Source organism: Triticum aestivum, chromosome 5B, assembly GCF_018294505.1.
Source record: "Triticum aestivum cultivar Chinese Spring chromosome 5B, IWGSC CS RefSeq v2.1, whole genome shotgun sequence".
Classification (NCBI taxonomy): domain Eukaryota; kingdom Viridiplantae; phylum Streptophyta; class Magnoliopsida; order Poales; family Poaceae; genus Triticum; species Triticum aestivum.
Window position 1 is genome coordinate 609,128,040 of NC_057807.1, and position 18,940 is coordinate 609,146,979.

The 18,940-nt window shown below is 51.5% G+C and overlaps 1 pseudogene; it reads right to left on the minus strand.

Moving 5' to 3' along the window:
• Positions 1-5,177: 5,177 nt before the first annotated feature.
• Positions 5,178-9,880, minus strand: LOC123113608 (indole-3-acetaldehyde oxidase-like; annotated as a pseudogene).
• Between the last annotated feature and the right edge of the window lie 9,060 nt (positions 9,881-18,940).

An 18,940-nucleotide genomic window follows, 5' to 3' on the forward strand; every position in this document is an offset into this window, starting at 1 on the left:
CACCCACAACCCCACGACCCCGCATTTATCACGCAGTAACAGCGCACATTAACTGTGCCCTGGAATCCCAACCGTCTGCCTCGGCCACAACGGATCCGCGTGCGTGCCGAGGCCTGGTAGTGGCAGGCCCCAGCCTGCAGCGATGTCCCGTCGCGCACGTGGGCTGGCAGGCTGGCCCGGCTAGCTGGTGCCGCGTGGCGCGCGGTCAGCGGGCGGCTGGCCTCGCGCCCGGCCAGCGCACCACCTAGCTCCCGCCTTTGCATTTCAGAATCACCAGGCGGCATGCTTGATCATGGTCGACTCCTAACTGTCGGCTCCTCGGAGTAGGAAGCTGATGTGGCTTCTCACCCTTTCAGCCGCGACACCCCACCAGCTTCGGGGACTACTGTTGGAGTAAATGACCATGGGTAGCCCAATCTGCTCCCCATGATATTTCAAGACATCGGGGCCGACTGCGTCCCTCAGACATCGAAGACAAGGGACCTCCTTCTTGTGGCCGGCTGCTAGAAGGCGGTGAAGCCTAAAGAGTGGCCCTAGCGTGGGCCGACTCCTAGCAGCCGGCCACCACAGCGGCCGGCTCCTAGCAGGCGGCCCACCCTTGCGCCCTCAAAGTTTGCACCCACATAACAACGATGAGACGGGGCGTGGCTACAGTGCAGCCTGCCACCCCCGAATCCAGGAATGAACGTGGCCACAGTGCAGCGTACCGGGTGGCCATCCCTAGCCCGGCACCACACTGTTGCCATGCAGCCCATGACATCATCCATGACAGAGGGAGCCATGCTCCCATGACGGGCTGTCGGTACGGCCCGCAGGTGGCGGGCCCTACCTGTCCGTGAGATGCCAGAAGACGGCGAGCCCTGACCAGTCGGCATAGGGGGAGGTCGACTCCCAGCAGCCGGCCCTCGCTTTTCCTTGGAGTTTGTGCACCATTAATCTGATAAGACGGGGTGTGGCTATAGTGAGCGCCCGCCAGGCGGCGGTACTGTAGCCACGCTCCCCCCGACCAAGCCCTCGTCATCAAAGGCAATGCTACAGAGGTGAGCAGCCAATAGGACCCACAAGCGACGGGCCCTACCTGTCGGTCGAGAGTCCGACAGTCGACGGGACCCGTCAGTCGGCGGGCCCCAGCAGCCGGCGAAGAAGCCGGCGACCAGAGACATTGACGGCCCGGACCTACACCCGACCGGATTACCATTGTACCCCTGGTGGTAGGCCTATATAAACCCCCCAGGGCACCCATGCAAAGGGTTCAACTTCTTAGAGAAAACACACATATAGAGAGAAGAGTAGAGCTAGCCTAGCCCTTCTTCCTCCTCTAACCAAACAGCTCAAGGAGCAAGTTTGTAGCTTCTTGTTGATCTAGTGACCATGCGGAGACCCCGCAGAGCAGGACTAGGGGTGTTATCTCCTAGGAGAGCCCCGAACCTGGGTAATATGCGTCGGCGTACATGTTTACGCCTTATCCCGTTTCCAGGCACCGGTGATGTCTTACTAGCTCCCACCATGATAAGCCATCCCTTGGCATATGTCGAACCAAACCCCCGACACCATGAAAATGTTGTTGTGGCTTGCCTTAGTGCAGAGGAGCTTCACACTCCTCCTGGATGCCTTCAAGACAAGCTTCACCTTCTGGAAATAAATAAAAAGACAAAAAGAAAATATCAAGAACACTTCTAAAAATTACCAGAAATTCTAGGCAGCAGAGAAAAATCCCATCTTGGGTGTGCTGCTAGGATTTTCCAGTAAGAACACAATGCAAAAAGAATCAACTCATTTGTACCTGTAGATTAGGAGTTACTACTGGTCAAAGTTCTGGTCAAATTTGATTAAATTTGAAAAAAAGAAAACCAGAAGGGGGGGTGACGTCGAAGGCGTAAACCGACTGGGCGCCACCACTCATAACGCTTCGGGCGCGGCCTGAGTGGCTGACATGGGGCCCCAGCAGTCAGGCCGGATGGGGGGGAAGAAGCAGAGTCGGGCGGCGCGGCGATGGCGCTTTCTCTGGCGAGAAGTGCCCGACAATGAGATCTGAGAGGATAGGATTGTAGAGGAGATCGAGGCGCACCTGCCCGTACCCGTAGCGTGGCTAGGGTGGCCGGATGGGGTCGGAACGAAGCTCTCTAGCGGCGGCAGCGGGTGGAGCTCGTCGGAGATGGCGATTCCGGTGAAGCAGGACCAGTCCAGCATCTCCAACGGCACCAGCGGACCACGACGGACACGCCGGAGAATTCAGTGGGGCTCGAGCGGCTCTGGAGAGGGAGGGGGCAGAGGACGGGGATCGCCGGTGAGCTCGGGGCGGGGACGGCGGCCAGAGGCCTTCCTGGCCGGGCTGCGGCTTCCTACGGTGTTGTGGAGGTGGGCTGAGAGTGTGTGTGAGAGAAACAAGCTCGGCGAAGCTCTATTTATAGGCGAGGCCGAGGCGGGGATCGAGAGCTCGCCAGAGCTCTCTGGAGTGTTGCCCACCGATGAATGGCGTCAGTGAGAGGGGGAGAAAGCACCGGAGATCACGCGGGGGCTGTAGACGAGCAGCGACGAGCACAGGAGTGCGGTATGCAACGAGCACAGGGGCACATGCACATTGTTGCCTTGGCCGTGCGGTGCCCGTGCTCGCTGCGGCAAGCTCTGGCGTCAACGAGTGCCAGGGCTGAGTTAATGAGGTGCAAACGAGGACGGGGACGCGATTTGGCAAGGTGCGGCGGCCAGGGCAGCGAGCACGCGCGAAACAGAGGCGATGGCGCACCGCAGAGCGCGTAGGCCGCATGCCAACCCCCTTGGACGAACGTGGTCACCACATGAACTTTGGCATCAGGCTGAGCTAAGCGCAAACACCATGTCTGGCATGTAGTCCTTAGTGGTTTTGGTTGTTTTGCACGGTTGGTTGGGTCACAGGTGAACTGTGGGAGTGGCTTTCTTCCTGGCAAGTTTCTGGACGGAAACTTGTGAGCTTCACTGAGAAAAATCTAGTGACAACTAAAGGTTGTGCTTTGGGGTTTAGCAATCTCTTAGGAGGGTGATCAAGCTCAGAAAAGATCGGCCCCAAAAGATCAAACAAAAATATACTTGTTGTGCAATGTGGTCATTCTGTCCAGAACAAAAATGATTTTCTGTAGCGAAAATATTCCAAAAAGTTATGCAGTATTTTTCCTCAGGAAGGTGCACTAGGGTTCAAAGAATATTTGTGAATTTTTCCAGGATTTTTGGAGCAAGAAAACTAGGGGTTGCTTTTGGAGCATACTTCTCTGAAGTGTTTTTCAGGGAAGAAAATGAATATTTTTCTTTTATGAAAAATATTCCTTGGGCTTTTGTTGGAGTTTTTCAGAGAAGGAAAGGTGAGTTAGAGGTGAGTGGGTCACTTGGGTGAAAATTAAGGGTAGGCCCAAGTGTTCAAGTCCATTTGAATTGATTCAAAACTTCAAATGCAAAAGAAAGTCCGGAAAAAGAGAGAAGACAAATCCAGGCTGTCACAGCTACTTCTGGAATCGGAGGAGGATTTTGAGGAGGTGGAGGAGGAGGTGCCGGCGGAGGAGGAAGAGGAGGAGGAGCAGGAGCCGGCGAAGGTGGCGTCGCGGCTGGATGTGGGAGAGGAGGAGGCGCCGATGATGGAGGAGGACATGGGCGTGTGGCCGGAGCAACACGTCATCCTGAACTCCATCCGCTCGGAGTCGGCTGCGAAGGCCAAGCGTCGCCGTCGGCAACAGATGGAGGCAACGCAGGCGGCCCAGGTTTGGGCATTGGCGGCTCCGGCGCAGGCGACTCAGGCCATCTCCCATAATGGCGAAATTTGAGTAATATAGAACATGGTATGTAGCTATATATACTGCATGCTTTTGTACCGATTTAGGGGTTGAATATGAGAGAGTTGTACGTGGAGAAGGAAATATGAGACGTGTCCAGTCAGTATCCGCGGACGCGATCGGTTGTGTCCGCGGGCGTTTGAGGGGCCGGATTTGCTGAGTCCGGCTGTAGATGCTCCCATGTCCGCCGCCGAAACTTCCATGAGAGGCGCAAGAAAAAAAACGAAACTGATCCATGCATGCATGATACATATGACCGATCTTTGCACGATGGGTCAATCGAGCGGCTGGTGCCCTTTTCAATAATTAACTTGTCCGGTTGGATTTCATCATCGTCTGTGAATCGTGCGTAGAGTAGTAGAACTAGCCCCCGGCCGATCGGAACGACAGGCACGACCAAATCAGGCAAAGCACAGCGCCGCGCGCTACTACTACGTGCCTCCCTCCACACAGGCCAATAGCGTCCACCTCATGCACGTACGCACGACGCCGGAGGAGGGCCCCACCCACACTGTGTCAACCATCCTCACCGCACCATCATGCATGATGAGTGATGACGGTCTATCGATCCACACGCCGCCGTTTGGTCTCTTTCGACCGTGATCTATTCATCCGTGCTATCGCCTTTTTTTTGAGGGGTCTCTATGCTATCGCCTGACACGACTCGACGAAAGGCGGGTGTAGCTCTGGGCTTTTAGAGCATTTCCAGCTGCGCCCCCAACAAGGTCCCTCGGGTGATTTTTCGGCCGCCGGCGCCAAAAAATCGGCCCAGACGCGTCCTTAAGGGTCCAGTTTTCGTCGGCTCGGGTCGAAATTGGTGCCGGCGGACCCAACCTGAACCCGGCGCGCTGGGGCGCTCGGGGGCGCCGGGCAAATCGTTTTTGGCGCGAAGAGCCGCGGGCCCCCCTTGCCAGCGACTCGCCTCTCTTCTCACCGCTTCGTCGTCCTCATCGTCTTGTTTCCCGCGGCGAATCAATGCCAAAGCTGTTGGGGCCCGGGCGCTAGCTCCGGTGCAAATGTGTACCCCGTGTACTCCAATGAGTCGCCGAGCCAGTTCGACATTGCCACGTCAACGCTCCCAACAACTTGCCCTACATGTCCTCAGCAGGAAATCTCCGTTATGCAGTGCTAAAGATTTTGGGGTATTTCTCCGCCGCGGTAGCAAACAGCCAAAACCTCTTCCATCGCCGCAGCAGGGAGAAATCCCCGTAACCTTCGTCATGGGAGCCTTTTGAACTACTTCCTCCGTCCCATAGTATAAGAACGTTTAAAAGCGTTTTTTATATTATGGAACGGAAGAAGTGGTTTCTAGAAAACCTTTTCAGAAACTATTCAAATCAGCTCCAAAATAGATAATTATCACAGCAACTGGAGCTAACTTTTGACAATGAATGGAATAGGTCCGATTTGGCCCAGTCGATAGCTGTATTGTCTCCTCTCTTCTATACACATACACAGCAGCACACAAGCAGACCGATCATTATTCAGCATCCCAAACCTTGCTCGTATACGTTACTATACAACTTACATGCAAGAATCATCAGGCCCTGGCGGTGGCAGAGGAGAGGCGCTGGAGATGCCTCTCGACGACGTCGAGGCCACAGAGCTCCTTGACGTCCGCCATGGTGGCCGGCACATCCATCTGAAATGTCAGTGGCGAGTTGACCGAGAATTCCCTCCTAGCCGCTCTGATGGCCTCCCGCATGGCGCAGTGCACCGACGCTGCCAGCAGCAGCGGCGGCTCGCCGGACGCCTTGGAGGAGAGTACCCGCTTCTTGTCGCGCGCGCTGCTGATGAGCTCCACGTTGAACTGCTTTGGGATGGTGTCCACCGTCGGGATCTTGTACGTCCACGTGCCGTCGTTCACCACCAGCCCGTCGGCGTTCGTCGTGTACTCCTCGTTTGTGAAGAACCCAACCCCTTGCACGAATGCGCCTTCCACCTGATCCATCAACCAAAAATAATTTCAGATTACAGCAATCTTCCAGCAATCAGCTGACCGCGTTGATTGGTGGCGAGCTCACCTGGCCAAGGTCCACCGCCGGGTTCAGGCTCTGCCCGCAGTCGTACACGAGGTCGCTCCTCAGGATCGTCGTCGCTCCAGTCAGAACATCGATTTCCACCTCGCTGACGGCGGCTCCGTAGTTGAGGTATTTTACAAAGGCTGGGTCGGGCGTCCAGAAGGCATGTGCCGACAGGTTCATGCTCGCCATTTTCGCCTGGGCGATCAAGGAGCTCCATGGCGCTGCTGCGCCGGACTTGGCCTCGAGACCCTCTTTGATGGGCTTGAGGCGCTCAACGAGCGCAGCGCACGACTGCCGGACCGCCTCACAGCTGGTCTCGGAGGTGGTGCTCCCGCCGGTGAACCCGCTCTGTATCATGCTCAGTGAGTCAACCTGGATCACGCGCACCTTACCGAGCAGCCCATCGGCGTCAGGGCAGAGCTCCCCCAGCCCGAACACCGTCATCTGCTTCACCTTGGTATACAACCCCTGCCCGAGCTCCACGCCGCCGACCTCCACGGCGATTGAGCCGTCGTTCAGGATGGACACCTTCCCCGGCGTCGGCCGAAGGGACACCTCATAGGTGATGGGCACACACGAGATGCCACGCTTCCTCCACCTGCTCCCGCCATTGAACCATTCAACTGCCTCCGCCCTGCTCCGGTACGCCGACGACAAGGCCAGCTTGTCGAAGATGTCGACGAGGCTGTACGTGGGGGCATCCCCCGCGGCATCACCGTAGAATTTCGTGAGGCTCTCAACGTTGTGGAGGTTCTTCCTACGGATGGTGTTGGGGTTGGCCGCAAGCACGGATGCGACGTGCTCGATGATGACCTCCGCGATGAAGGAGCCTTGCACGTCGCCAGGCGCCCGCATTGCGGACTTTGACGAGACGTTGGTCTTGCACAACTTGATGTCGAAGGCAAGGGCACCCCAGTTGTACTTCTTCAAAGCACCGATGGTGCAACCCGGCATCAACGGGCTCAAGTCTGGTGATATCCCGGCATTCATCCCGAGGTCGACGTATAATGCCGTGAGTGTGCCGTCCGACTTGAACCCAACCGAGTACTTCACCTTCATCGGGTGCCGCCCACCTGCCATGATCATGTCGGTCTTGCGGTCGAGGTACATCCTGACAGGGCGCCGCAGCTTGAACGCTGCAAGTGCACAGGCACATGCGACCTGAAGAACACACAACAATTTCATTACATTCATAAATTTATGCGCATGTTGTTATACAATGGGGCACTTACATAGGACCCTTTCATTGCCTTTCCACCAAAGCCGCCTCCAACTCTTCTGGTGATTATGCGAACATTGTGGTACGGAATGCCGAGACAGTCCGCGACGACATTCTGCGTGATCTCGGGTAGCTGCGCCGAGGAGTAGACAGTGATGCAGTTATCTTCATCAGGGATGGCCAATGCGGTCTGCGTCTCCATGTAGAAGTAGTACTGTGATTCAAGTTTTATCTGTCGGAAATAAACAGAAGATACTAGGTGTCAGTATTTCGGCCTTGCCTGGAACTAAGAATGCAGCCTCCTAAATATCAAGTGTGTACCTCTCCTGATAGTATCTTGTGATCCGCTTCAGACATCCCTTGGTCAAAGTCCCCAACTGGCTGAGGAGCCAAAAATGGGAGAACAGGGAAGTAACTATTATGTTGGATGGCGTCCTCTATTGTCAGAATTGGCGGCTCAAGATTCTCGGTGCTATACTCAATGATGGCTTGCTTCGCCGCCATATAAGCGTACTTCTGTGTTTCAGCGATCTGAGTGATGGCAAAGAAACATGATGATGCGATAAGTTCAAATGACCTCTTAGGATTCGGGGTACAAATATACTACTGCTGGTTATGCATTTTGCTGAAATTGAGTTCAAGTGTTTCAGAAGTAGGTACCACAATGCCAATATTCTGACCAGCAAATTCAGACACCGGATCACCGAAAAGTGCTTCATCTCCTAGCATCGGGAAGGCGGATCCAACATTTCTTCCACCAGCTGGAATGTCCTTTGCGGAGATAACCGTGATGACCTTTTTGGAAGCCAACGATGATTTGAAGTTGACACCTTTTATATGGGCATGAGGGTGTGTGCTGTAGATAAATGCTCCGTAGAGACAATCCTTGGGAGCTGGGATGTCATCAACATACACAGCCTCCCCTGAACAAGACCAAGAATATTGTCAAGTGCATATTTCAGAATAGAAATGCAGGGATGAAGCATATCAGATGGTCCTGCACTGATGGACCAATATACACAAGTAACTACCAAATGATCTGAGTCTTCAAAAAAAGAAAAGATCTTGGTTTCAACTATGCAGAAGAAAATATAAGTTATATTACCGTAAACTTTGTAAGAAGCTCAAGCTATGGAAAGCTAAAAATTCAAGTGCCAGGTCTAGTACATACACAGCTACAGTGAAAATTAATTGATTGAAACACTTGCACTAAATACTGGAATAAGAGTTTAGGAGTATACCAGAAGCTTGCAGCTCCGCCCCAGCTTTCGTGATTGGCTTGCCGACAGGTTCGTATTCATCATTGAAAACCAGTTCTTGCCTTGAGCGAATTGGCAAGCCATCGCTGGCAACCTCATCATGCTTCTCAGGCGATGATTCGGCACATGAGCCATTGGGAGCAATAGACTTTGCAGGTTCATTCAGGTTGTTACTAAGTGAAGAAAGGAAACTGAACAAGAAACTGACCGCCAAGCTGACTCTGTACTCAGGGTGTGTGGTGCCTTCTGACGGCGAGATAACATCTTTCAGCAACTGAACCGCTTCAAGTACCACAGGTGCACTCACTGGTTTCCCCTTCAGGAATTTTTCAACCTTCCGAGCCCGGGTGGCGTGATCAACGCCGTAAGCTCCGAATGCGAGGCAGATATCCTCAATGAGGAGCTCCCCTGATGCTGCATCCCCTGAAGTCCTTGCCAGGAATGCAGAATTCACATAGGACACAGCATTGCCGAACGGTCTCGGAGCTGCACGAGAGGTCTCGAAGATGACACTGTCTGAACCCCAATCTGGGACAAATATGGTGAGCAATATGGTCTTGGCGTCACACGGAGGTTGCTCCAAGAACTCCTCCAGTGTCAGGCACAGCATCTTGGAAGCCGTCTGGATTGTCACTGTCGAACCGACGGCAAGAAGGACAGTGACGATGTCTGAAGCGAAAGGCAGCCTCTGAGCCATGATCACGTTCCCTCCGATCGTCGCCGTGTTCCGGACGAACGGCGAGGCCACCTTGCTCAGGTGACCGGCGGTCTTTCTGAATACGGGAGTGCCATCGGAGAAGACCTCAATGGCTTTGGAGATGGACACGGCTGCCCCGATCTCCACCCCCTTGTTGCTCCTGTTGATGACCGAAAGCTCCGGTATCCCTTTGATGTCGATGTACTTTTCATAAAGGTCTTGATCCTTGTACACTCCGGCGCCGGTGTTTGACGCCACGATCTTAACTGAGTTTTCGTTGAACCAGTTGGAGTCGAAGAGGTTGCGGAGATCCTGGATGCTCTTGGGACGGTACCAGCCATCGTACGTAGCGGCTGGAACATCGTTTGTTTGACCCTTGATCTCGGCCTTGAGGAACTCAGGGAAGGTACAGATGGCGCCGCTGGAGTACCCCGGTAGCTTGCCTACATCGGCACGGTCGATACCTTTCTTCCAGAAGGAATTGAGGCCAAGGTCCTCGAGGTCGACGTCAGCAGCAAAGCTCTTGCAGGCATCGATGATGGGCCGGTAGCCGGTGCAACGACACAGGTTGCCGGAGACGGCATGCTCAGCCTCAGAGCAGGTGAGCTTGGAGAATCCCAGCGGTGGGGCGGGGTCCCCGGTCTTGTCGGCCTTGACGAGGGCAGAAAAGATGGACATGCACATGCCGGGAGTGCAGAAGCCGCACTGCGAGGCGTGGAAGCCAGAGAGGCGCTGCTGTACTGGGTGGAAGCCATCGCGGATATTGCCGATGCCCTCGCTGGTGATCACCGAGCAGTGGTTGAGGCTGCCAACGAGCGTCAGGCAGGAGCTCGCTGAGAACTCAGTCACCTTGTCAGTAGCCAGGTCATACTTGGAGATAAGTACCACACATGCACCACATCCACCTGCACACAGGAATGTGACATTGTAAATAAGAAACACTGCCGGCTTGATCTAACATGTGCACTGGCTATGAATCGGCCGAGACTGAAGATAAATCTGTAAATCTCAGAAAATCACGCTAAGCGCACTGTTATGTGTAAATATAAACACCAAGACACGAACATTCGTGAGTGAAGTGATTCTAAGATCTATCAAATCACCGGTTGTGTGAAAATGTAATCAATTGTTCAAGTCTACTCAAAATGAACGTTGTTTTTACTAAAATTAACAAATTGCACATTTAGTTAGCAAGGCATATTTTAATATGGACTGAAGTTTGCTACTGATTGTAAATTGAAACATGCGGCAAAGTTTCCAATATCGTTTGTTGCATATGGGACCTGACCACCAAACAGAAAAAATAGCAATTACAAATCAGAGAGTGAAAAGTCCAAAAATTTGGGATGCATGTAGAGACCATGTTCAGCAGTAGCCTCTAAATCTCAAATGGGGTCTCCCCCTATTTCCTGATCCCCAAAATAATGGCTACAACTCGAGCAACAACCCCTATTTCTCAGCCCAATTTGCCTTTGTCCTATTTGCACAAATATTTCATGTTTTACTCTATGTTTGACATCACAAAAATTCAAATATAACTATTTCTAATGCATATAATTGAAGCATATTCAAATTCACAATTTCAAACACAGCAATTAAATTCAAGTGCATAGGTAAATTTTATCATGAAAGAATATCCATCCGTGTATCGGTGTATGGCTTCACCTTTTTTTTCTAATTTCAACCACTCGAAAACATAAAACGTCAAGAAATGCACTGAAGCACTTCACATCCGTGTATGGAATCTGATGAATCAACTCACAGCTGAAGCACTCAGTTATTCATAAACATCGACAGAAACATTTAGTAGCAGCATTACACTATCTATCCAACCAATCAATCAAGCATCACATCCCATTTGCATCAAGGATTTATCCACAGCGGGGCTAATTCATAAGCAATCCCCATGTTGATCTTAGGCTCAACATGCATCACGAAGCAAAGTTGTACTCCCTACGTTCACAAATATAAGTCTTTTTAGAGATTTCAACAAGGGACTACATACGAAGCAAAATGAGTGAATCTACCCTCTAAAATATGTCTATATACATCCGCATGTTGTAGTTCATTTGAAACCTCTAAAAAGACTTATATTTAGGAACGGAGGGAGTACAGCGGATAGGATGGACATACTCCCTCCGTTCCAAAATAGATGACCCAACTTAGTACAAAGTTGGGTCATCTATTTTGGAACAGAGGGAGTAGATGCTAGCACGTGATCAGTGACTGATAGAATTGATCATGCACTCAATCACCCTACCGTTTTACTTTTACCACATACACTAAATAGAAGTCATCAGCCAACCACAACTGCAGGCGCCTACAGTACACTGGCTGCGCGCGCCTGGGGGCTGCCCACGCTCCCTCCAGCTCGACCTCAGGACGCAGTCCCAGATGGGCGTACGCACGGTACAGACAGCCGAGCGAGGGCAAAACGTCGAACGGGTTACGTGCAGCAGCATCAAGCTGTGCCCGTGGAGTATATGACATCGCGTACCTCGTCCCGGTGTCTTCCGAGGCGACGTACCTCCTCGCCGGCGAGGCGAGCGGCGGTTTCCTGCCACTTGATGTCCGCCAGCGCGGCGCGCGTGAGCTCCACTCGGCGCTCGGCGGCCGAGATGAGTGCCAGCCGCGGGCACGTGGTGGGGGCGGCCGGGCGGCGAGGAGCACTGGACCTCGGGAAACTCGTCGGTACAGCCGGATTTGGTCTTGAAATCGGGAGCCGCTAGTGCGGCGTCGGGGAGATCAACGCCGAGCTCCTAGAGTTCACGGCGGGGAGCGGCGCGAGGCATGGTGGAACCGTGGAGGTGAGCAGGACGATGGAGCATTTTTTCATAAATATAAATGTTTTCTTTTAGAGTATATATAAATATTCTTTTGTTACACATGAACTTTTTTTAACACATTGGAATATTTAGAATAGATGTTGAACATTTATTTTGCAGAGGTAAGGGCATCTCCAACTCGAACCCTCGAACCGCCCGTAACCGTCCGCACCACGTGGTCTGGATGTGTTTTGTCATCCAACGCGGATCTGTATCGGTTCATTTGATGGTCCGAACGTCTTTTTTCCCACAAATTGGAAGCAAATCAAGGGGGCAAGGCTTTGCGGAAGTCCGGATTGCCGTCACGCAAGCGTCTGACAACCCTGCCTCTCACCTCGCCCACGCCCTTTCCCGCCCGAAGTGGCCAGAGCCGCTCCAAAGCGTCAGTGCCACATTCATGCCGGCCAAGAGTAAACGTGACCTCTCGTGGCGTTCCGGCATTGAAGCGGTGCGTTGGCCAAGAGCGCAGCCCGCCCCACTTCATGGTGCAGGCGGCTGCTCCGTGTTCAAATGACAGCCCGTCCGTCCGCCTTTCTACATTAAATAGTGTTGTTGCCGAGGAATCTATTCCGGCGCCACCCGTCCGTTCATCTGCTGCCCACCATTAACCACCTCGTTGCTTGCCCTGCCATCTGCTCGCTATTTAAACGCCAGGCCCGACCATAGCCGCATCCAACCTCCTCCACTCCCTTTCTTCTCTCGACACCACGCCCGCCATGGCCTCCCCGAGCTCTAAAGCTCTCTAGGACAGCCTCTCATCTGAGCAGAAGAAGGAGATTGCCATCATTGCAGCCTGCAGACGGGCGAGCTCACCGGAGGCCAGCATTGCAAACATCCTAATGGAAGAGCCGACTAATGACGAGCCGACGCCACCGTCTTCGCCTAGCCCATGTCAACATCACCATGGGAGAGGCGTGTGCTCACTACACCAACATGGTGTTGGCAGAGCGGGAGGCCGCGTTCCAGCAAGCACATGCCGACCAGGAGTACAACCTCCAACTCCTAGAGTTCACGGCGGGGCCCGGCGCGGGGCATGGTGGAACCGTGGAGGTGAGCAGGACGATGGAGCATTTTTTTTCATAAATAAAAGTTTTCTTTTAAGTATATATAAACATTTTTTTGTTACACATGAATTTTTTTAACACATTGGGATATTTAGAAGGAAAAAGTCCAAAACAAACATTGAATTTATAGCCGAAAGCTAAACCGAACCCCGAACTCCTAATCCCTGAAATCAGCACACCAAACTCTCTAATCCCGGTCTATTTTAAACCGGTATTGCTGAACTGGGCCGGCTCAGTAGCGCAGTCACTCACGCGCGCACACTAATTTTTTTTATCTTAGTTTTTTTCTTTTATGTCTTCTTTTCTTTCTTCATTTTTACACATGTCTAATTTTTCTCAGTACCTAATGTACATTTGTAACGCACACATTAAATATTTGGAAAACTTTTGATATTTTCATATACATTATGGACATTTTAAAATTAAATGTTTTCAAGACTTTTTTGACTACATGGTAATATTTTCCAAATACATGTTCTACATTTTCTTAATGACAATAAACATTTTATAAAACTACACGAACACTCTTTTATATGGTTCAACATTTTAAATTTGCATAGACTTTTTTCAAACACATGTCACGTATATTCTGTTAAGATTATGCATATTTTTTCACAACATGCAAACATTTTTTTACAGTACTTGTTTGACCCTAAATACGTTTTCAAAGTTCGACGCTAAATATGTTTCCAAAGTTTGATGCTAAATACATGAGAAATAAATACGTTTTCAATGCTTGTTTGACCCTAAAAAAAATTCAAAGTTTGATGCTTTGGTTTCTGATTAAATATTTTCGGCCTATTATTATGTAAGTCATAGTCGTCTGGTCTAGTGGCTAGCGAAATCAGGTCAACCCTGCCGGGTCCCAAGTTCGACTCCACGGTATGTTTTTCTTTTTTGGAATTATTACGTCGCGCGTTAAGAAAACGAAAGAAACTCGTTTTATGTCTGGTGGGCCGGCCCAGTCGAGTCCACGGCCAACAATCCGAAACATTTTTTAAAAACATTATTTACGAAATAATTTAAGAAATTCCAAAACATTATTCGAAAAATGTGACACAATTATGAAAATCCGAAACTTTTTTCATAGCATGTGAAAAACTGTTGGAATTTGGAACTTTTTTTGACAAATGTGATTTTTAAATAGCAAATTTTTTTAAAATGTGAATAGAATTTCAGCATTCCAAATATATTTTTAAAAACACAAAATGAATTAAATTCGTGAAAAATATAAAACAGGAACATTTTTTTAACTTCTGAACTATATTAGAAATATGCGAACATTTTTTGAACTTCACGAATTCTTGTTCTGTTATAGTGGGCCGGCCCAAATTCTTGTCCGTGTGAGTAGCTGGTTATCCCGGTCGGGATTGTAATATTCCCGGTGTGCCAAACAGGTTTAGGGTCGAAAATAGATCGGGATTACAAGTTCAGAGTGCCAATTTTCGGGATTCAAAGTTCAAGGTTTGATTTAGCTTTTGTCTACAACTTCAAGGTTTATTTTAGACTTTTTCCTATTTAGAATGAACGTTGATTTTTTTCCTTGCAGAGGCAGGGGTATCTCCAATGCGGATTCTCAAACCGCCCGCAATCGTTCGGACCACATGGTCTGGACGTGTTTTATCATCCAACACGGGTCTGTATCGGTCCATTCGGCGGTCAGACGTCCCCATAAATTAGAAGCAAACTATGAGGGCAAGGCTTTGCGGGAGTCCATAGCGCTGCGACACAAGCATCTGACAGCCTTGACCCACCCAAACCCTCACACCTCACCCACGCCTTTTCTTGTCCGAAGTGGTCAGAGTCGCTCCAAAGCGTCAGTGTCGTGTTCATGCCGGCCAAGACCAGACGCGACCTCTTGCGGCGCTCCGGCATTGAAGTGGCGCGTTGGCCAAGAGCGTCGTCCGCCCCGTATCACGGTGCACGCGACTGCTCCGCGTTCAAACGACAACACCTCTGTCCGCCTCCCTACATTAAATATGTGCGGTTGCCGAGGAATCTGTTTCGGCGCCACCCGTCCGTCTGTTTACCGCCCACCATTAACCACCTCGTTGCTTGCCTTGCCATCCGCTCACTATTTAAACGCCAGGCCCGACCATAGCCGCATCCAACCTCCTCCACTCTCTTTCTTCTCTCGGCACCATGCCCGCCATGGCCTCCTCGAGCTCAAAAGCTCTATTGGACAGCCTCTCATCCGAGCAGAAAAAGCAGACCACAGCCATTGCAGTCGGCTGACAGGTCGGTAGTCGGCCGAGGTCACCGGAGGCCAACGCTGCGAACACCCCAATGGAAGAGGCAACCAACGACGATCCGGCGCCACCGTTCTTGCCTGGCTGATGCCGGCATCACCATGGGCGAGGCCCGTGCTCACTACATCGACATGGTGTTGGCAAAACGGGAGGCTGTGTTCCAGCAGTCGCATGCTGACCAGGAGTACAACCTCCGCCTCCTCGACGAGAACCAACACGCGGAGGAGCAGTTTGCCGGTGGTACAGGCATCTCGCCGGACGTGGATGTGGGCGACATGAGGCATTGCTCGACTCTTGCCGCTCCGCCCGTGACATCCGTCGCTGCCACTGGCGATATCGCGTCCATCAGGCAAAGTCAAAAGCCGCCTTCAGGGAGATCGACGAGGTGGGGATTAAGTTTAGGGCAAGGACGAGGAGAATGGCGACGTCGCCAGCTCCGCGCCCCACTGACACATCCGCGGGCGCCACCAGCAGTGAGGAAGAGTAGACCATGGGAGAAGGGCGTCTCTTGGGTCCCGAGAAGGCCACCACTCTTGCCCTTTCGTTGAAGCTAAGCTTTGCGGGCTCATCATCGTCGAGCGATCAACCGCTTGCAGGCTGCAAAGGTGGGGGTTTATTTTTCAGGGCTCATGGCCCGACGGACATGGGAAACGGGCGTTGTCGGTCATTTAGATTAGGTTTAAAGTATGGTTTAGTTGAAAATGTCAAAATGTAATGAATTTGCTCCGGTTTAGATGAAAAGCATCTGAGTTTATGTCAAAATTATCTAAGTATGAATGAATATCGTTTGGTTTGTTTAAATATGCATCAAATCTGACCACTTTCATTAAAAATCTTCCAAAATGTAACCAGACATTTGCGGCTGAGGTTAGATAGCCGGCTCTCACGTCAGTATCCGTGGATTGGTCCCCCGGGTTTGCGAATGGATAAGGTGTCCAGTTTGGGGGTCAACATTGGAGATGCCCTAAATGCATCATTGGTGCTTGAACTTGTGATGGATTACCATTTTGAGTTGTGGCATACGAAAAAGTGATCCATTGTCTTCCATGGACATTAAATGTGATGATCCGGCCATCTGGACACGTGCCATGTAGGTTTCCGCGACAGACCCGGTCCACACAAAATCCTCTCTTTCGTTCCACTCCAACTACCACTCCACTTTCTGCGCCGCATTCATGCCAGTCCAAAATGGACATGACTAGTCAATGACGCTTACCGGTCGAATGGCGCGACGTCCATATGGGTGCAGTGGTTGGGACGCCTGCTCCAACTCGCAGATCATGCCACATTATGCCGGTTCAAACCGGATGTGACCGAACTGGGCGACTCGCTACCAAAATCAAGCGGGCCGACCGTCCGTCGCCCTGCCTGACATTCACATCGACAAGGCGAACGAGAAGCCAACTTCGGGCTCATTCGAGCCGCCGCTCTGCCTTCTCAAGCGCCCGCTATTTAAAGACCGTCGGCCACGGCACAAGTCCGTGCCATCTTCGAGTCTCATCGACCACCCACTAGGATTCCCTGCACAGCGCCCGCATCATCTGTCATGAGCGATGGCAGCTCCAAGTCAACGAAGCGATAGAGCGCAACCGCCTGTTTGAGGAGATCGCAGTGGAGGCGGCGCAGACAGTGGCAGATGAAAACGTTGCCAACATCGGCAGCTCCTCATCGTTCGTGCAGGTCCGCAATGACTACGAGGTCGGACCGTCCGGTTTGATCATCGACGTCAATTTGATGTGTCTATTTTGGTGCATACCACTTTGAAGTTTCCGTCATTCAAATTTGTCGTGGCCTAGGCTACATCGTTGATTTGTGCAGCCTCTTCAGCCTCTATCTCAACTAAATCGCCATGGTATTCCGTCTGTTGGTAGCCGCTCGACGGCATGGACGAGGGCAGCAACAACCATGGTCAGAGTACGGTTATGCCCACAGACAAGCTAGCCGGGGCACTAGCGCCTACGTTCCGCCGGATAGTGCGTGTTGGGCACGCGCAGGGACATTCGTGCTCGCGTTCCAGTGGACATTGCGGAGACCCCAATTTCTCTCGGCTTTCACTACCACTTCTCGCTCATTCAATTTGTCGCAGTCCTCAATCAGGTAAATTGGCCATGTTGTTTTGTAGTGTTCCACAAATCTAAGCATGCATAGTTCATTCAAGAGGCATCACATCGATCAAGTTTGATCCTAAATCACCACCACATAGCATGTTTTATGTCATGGATCGAGCCCAACCAAAGACATGCACGAACTCAAACTTTATCGAAGTACCATAGTTGCCAAAGAAATCACCACCACCATCCACACGGCCACCCCCATCAACACCGCCACCACCAACATCACCACCATCACCACCATCCACACGGCCGACCACCACCATTCCGAAGGGAACCTCCGTTTGGTTCAGGATCTCCCCACGAGTGAGCTTCCAAAACTTTATCGCGGTATCATCCATTGTGGTTGGGTTCGTGAACATGATAACACGGCCTTTGACTTTCTTTGCATTTCAAAGCCTCTCCTCCTTGAGTGCAAGCCTATACTCCTCCCCCTTCAACCACCTATATTCGGCTGCCAACTATGACAACAACAAACTCCATCATCCACCGGTCACAAGCAATCAGTGCACAATGCATAGGCTGAAATGAAAAATGCAAGAAAAAAAACTACCTTGAAGCCATTTCATCGAGCACTTGGCGGCCATGGGCCTTGTTGTCGGGTGTACAGGCAGAATGCACCGGAGCAGTGGCCGTAGGGTTGGCCGGAGACAGTGCGCGAGGCGCCGGAGCATCTTTTTTGGCCTTCTTCTTCACCACCTCCTCGGCAAGTGCCGGCGCGTCGTCCGTCAGCTTCCTTGTCCGCTTGACAACGGCGGGAGAAGCGGGAGGGCGGCCTACCGTCGCCGGAGACACAGTGGCCACCGCGTCGACCTTGTTGTCGGCGATAGGTGCCGATGAGGTGGACCAGAAAAGTTTTTTTTCCTCGGCATTCTTTTGTGTGCGGGCGGCGGTGCGGGGTTGTTTGAGATGGCGAAGCGTTGGCAGCGGTGGCCGGCAGGGTGGCGGAAGGGTCTTGGCTACCCATTCCAGCCGGAGTCGGGGTCATATGTGGTGATGGAGGCGAGTGGGGGCGGCGGCATGAAGGGTGGCTGCGCGGCGGGAGAAGAGGGGGTGTGAAAGTTTTACTCGGCCGTGTCGGCATCGATTATATTTAAGCGCCTTGGGCCAACTTTTTGATCGGAGGGGTAAAATTTCGACTCGTCTAAAGATTTAAGAGTTCGGCTAGATGCCGGTTAGATGAGTAAACTTATTTTTTTTACTCATCTAAGTTTTCTAGGGGGTTGGCTAGAAATGCACTAATTCTAGTACAATCAAGACCAGTTTGGTGCTAGCTTTGTACGTGCGTGTTGTAGTCAGCTGTTGCGTCGTCGTCGGAAAGCACTCAGCATCAGGGCTAGGCCAACATCCATCTCTTCGCGTGGGTTCCATCTTCCATGGCAGGCTCACAGTAGGGAGGGAGCAAAAGCAAGCTATGCAGGCGCCAACAACATCTACAAATCCTCCTCCATGGCTAAATCATCACAAAATATGACCAAGGGTAAAATCATCTTTTCAACAGTCACTTGGCGGTCAACTAACGGTTAACTTAACTGGCAGTAGTGGTATATCTGTACTTGGTGCAGAATTTCAGTGGCATATTAAGAGAGGGAAAATTTAAGTGGCATAAGAGGATACGGTCAAATTTTGAGTGGCATATATATGGAATGTGCGCTAATGTCCTTTACTGTAGAACTTGATGAAACCTGGTGAGAA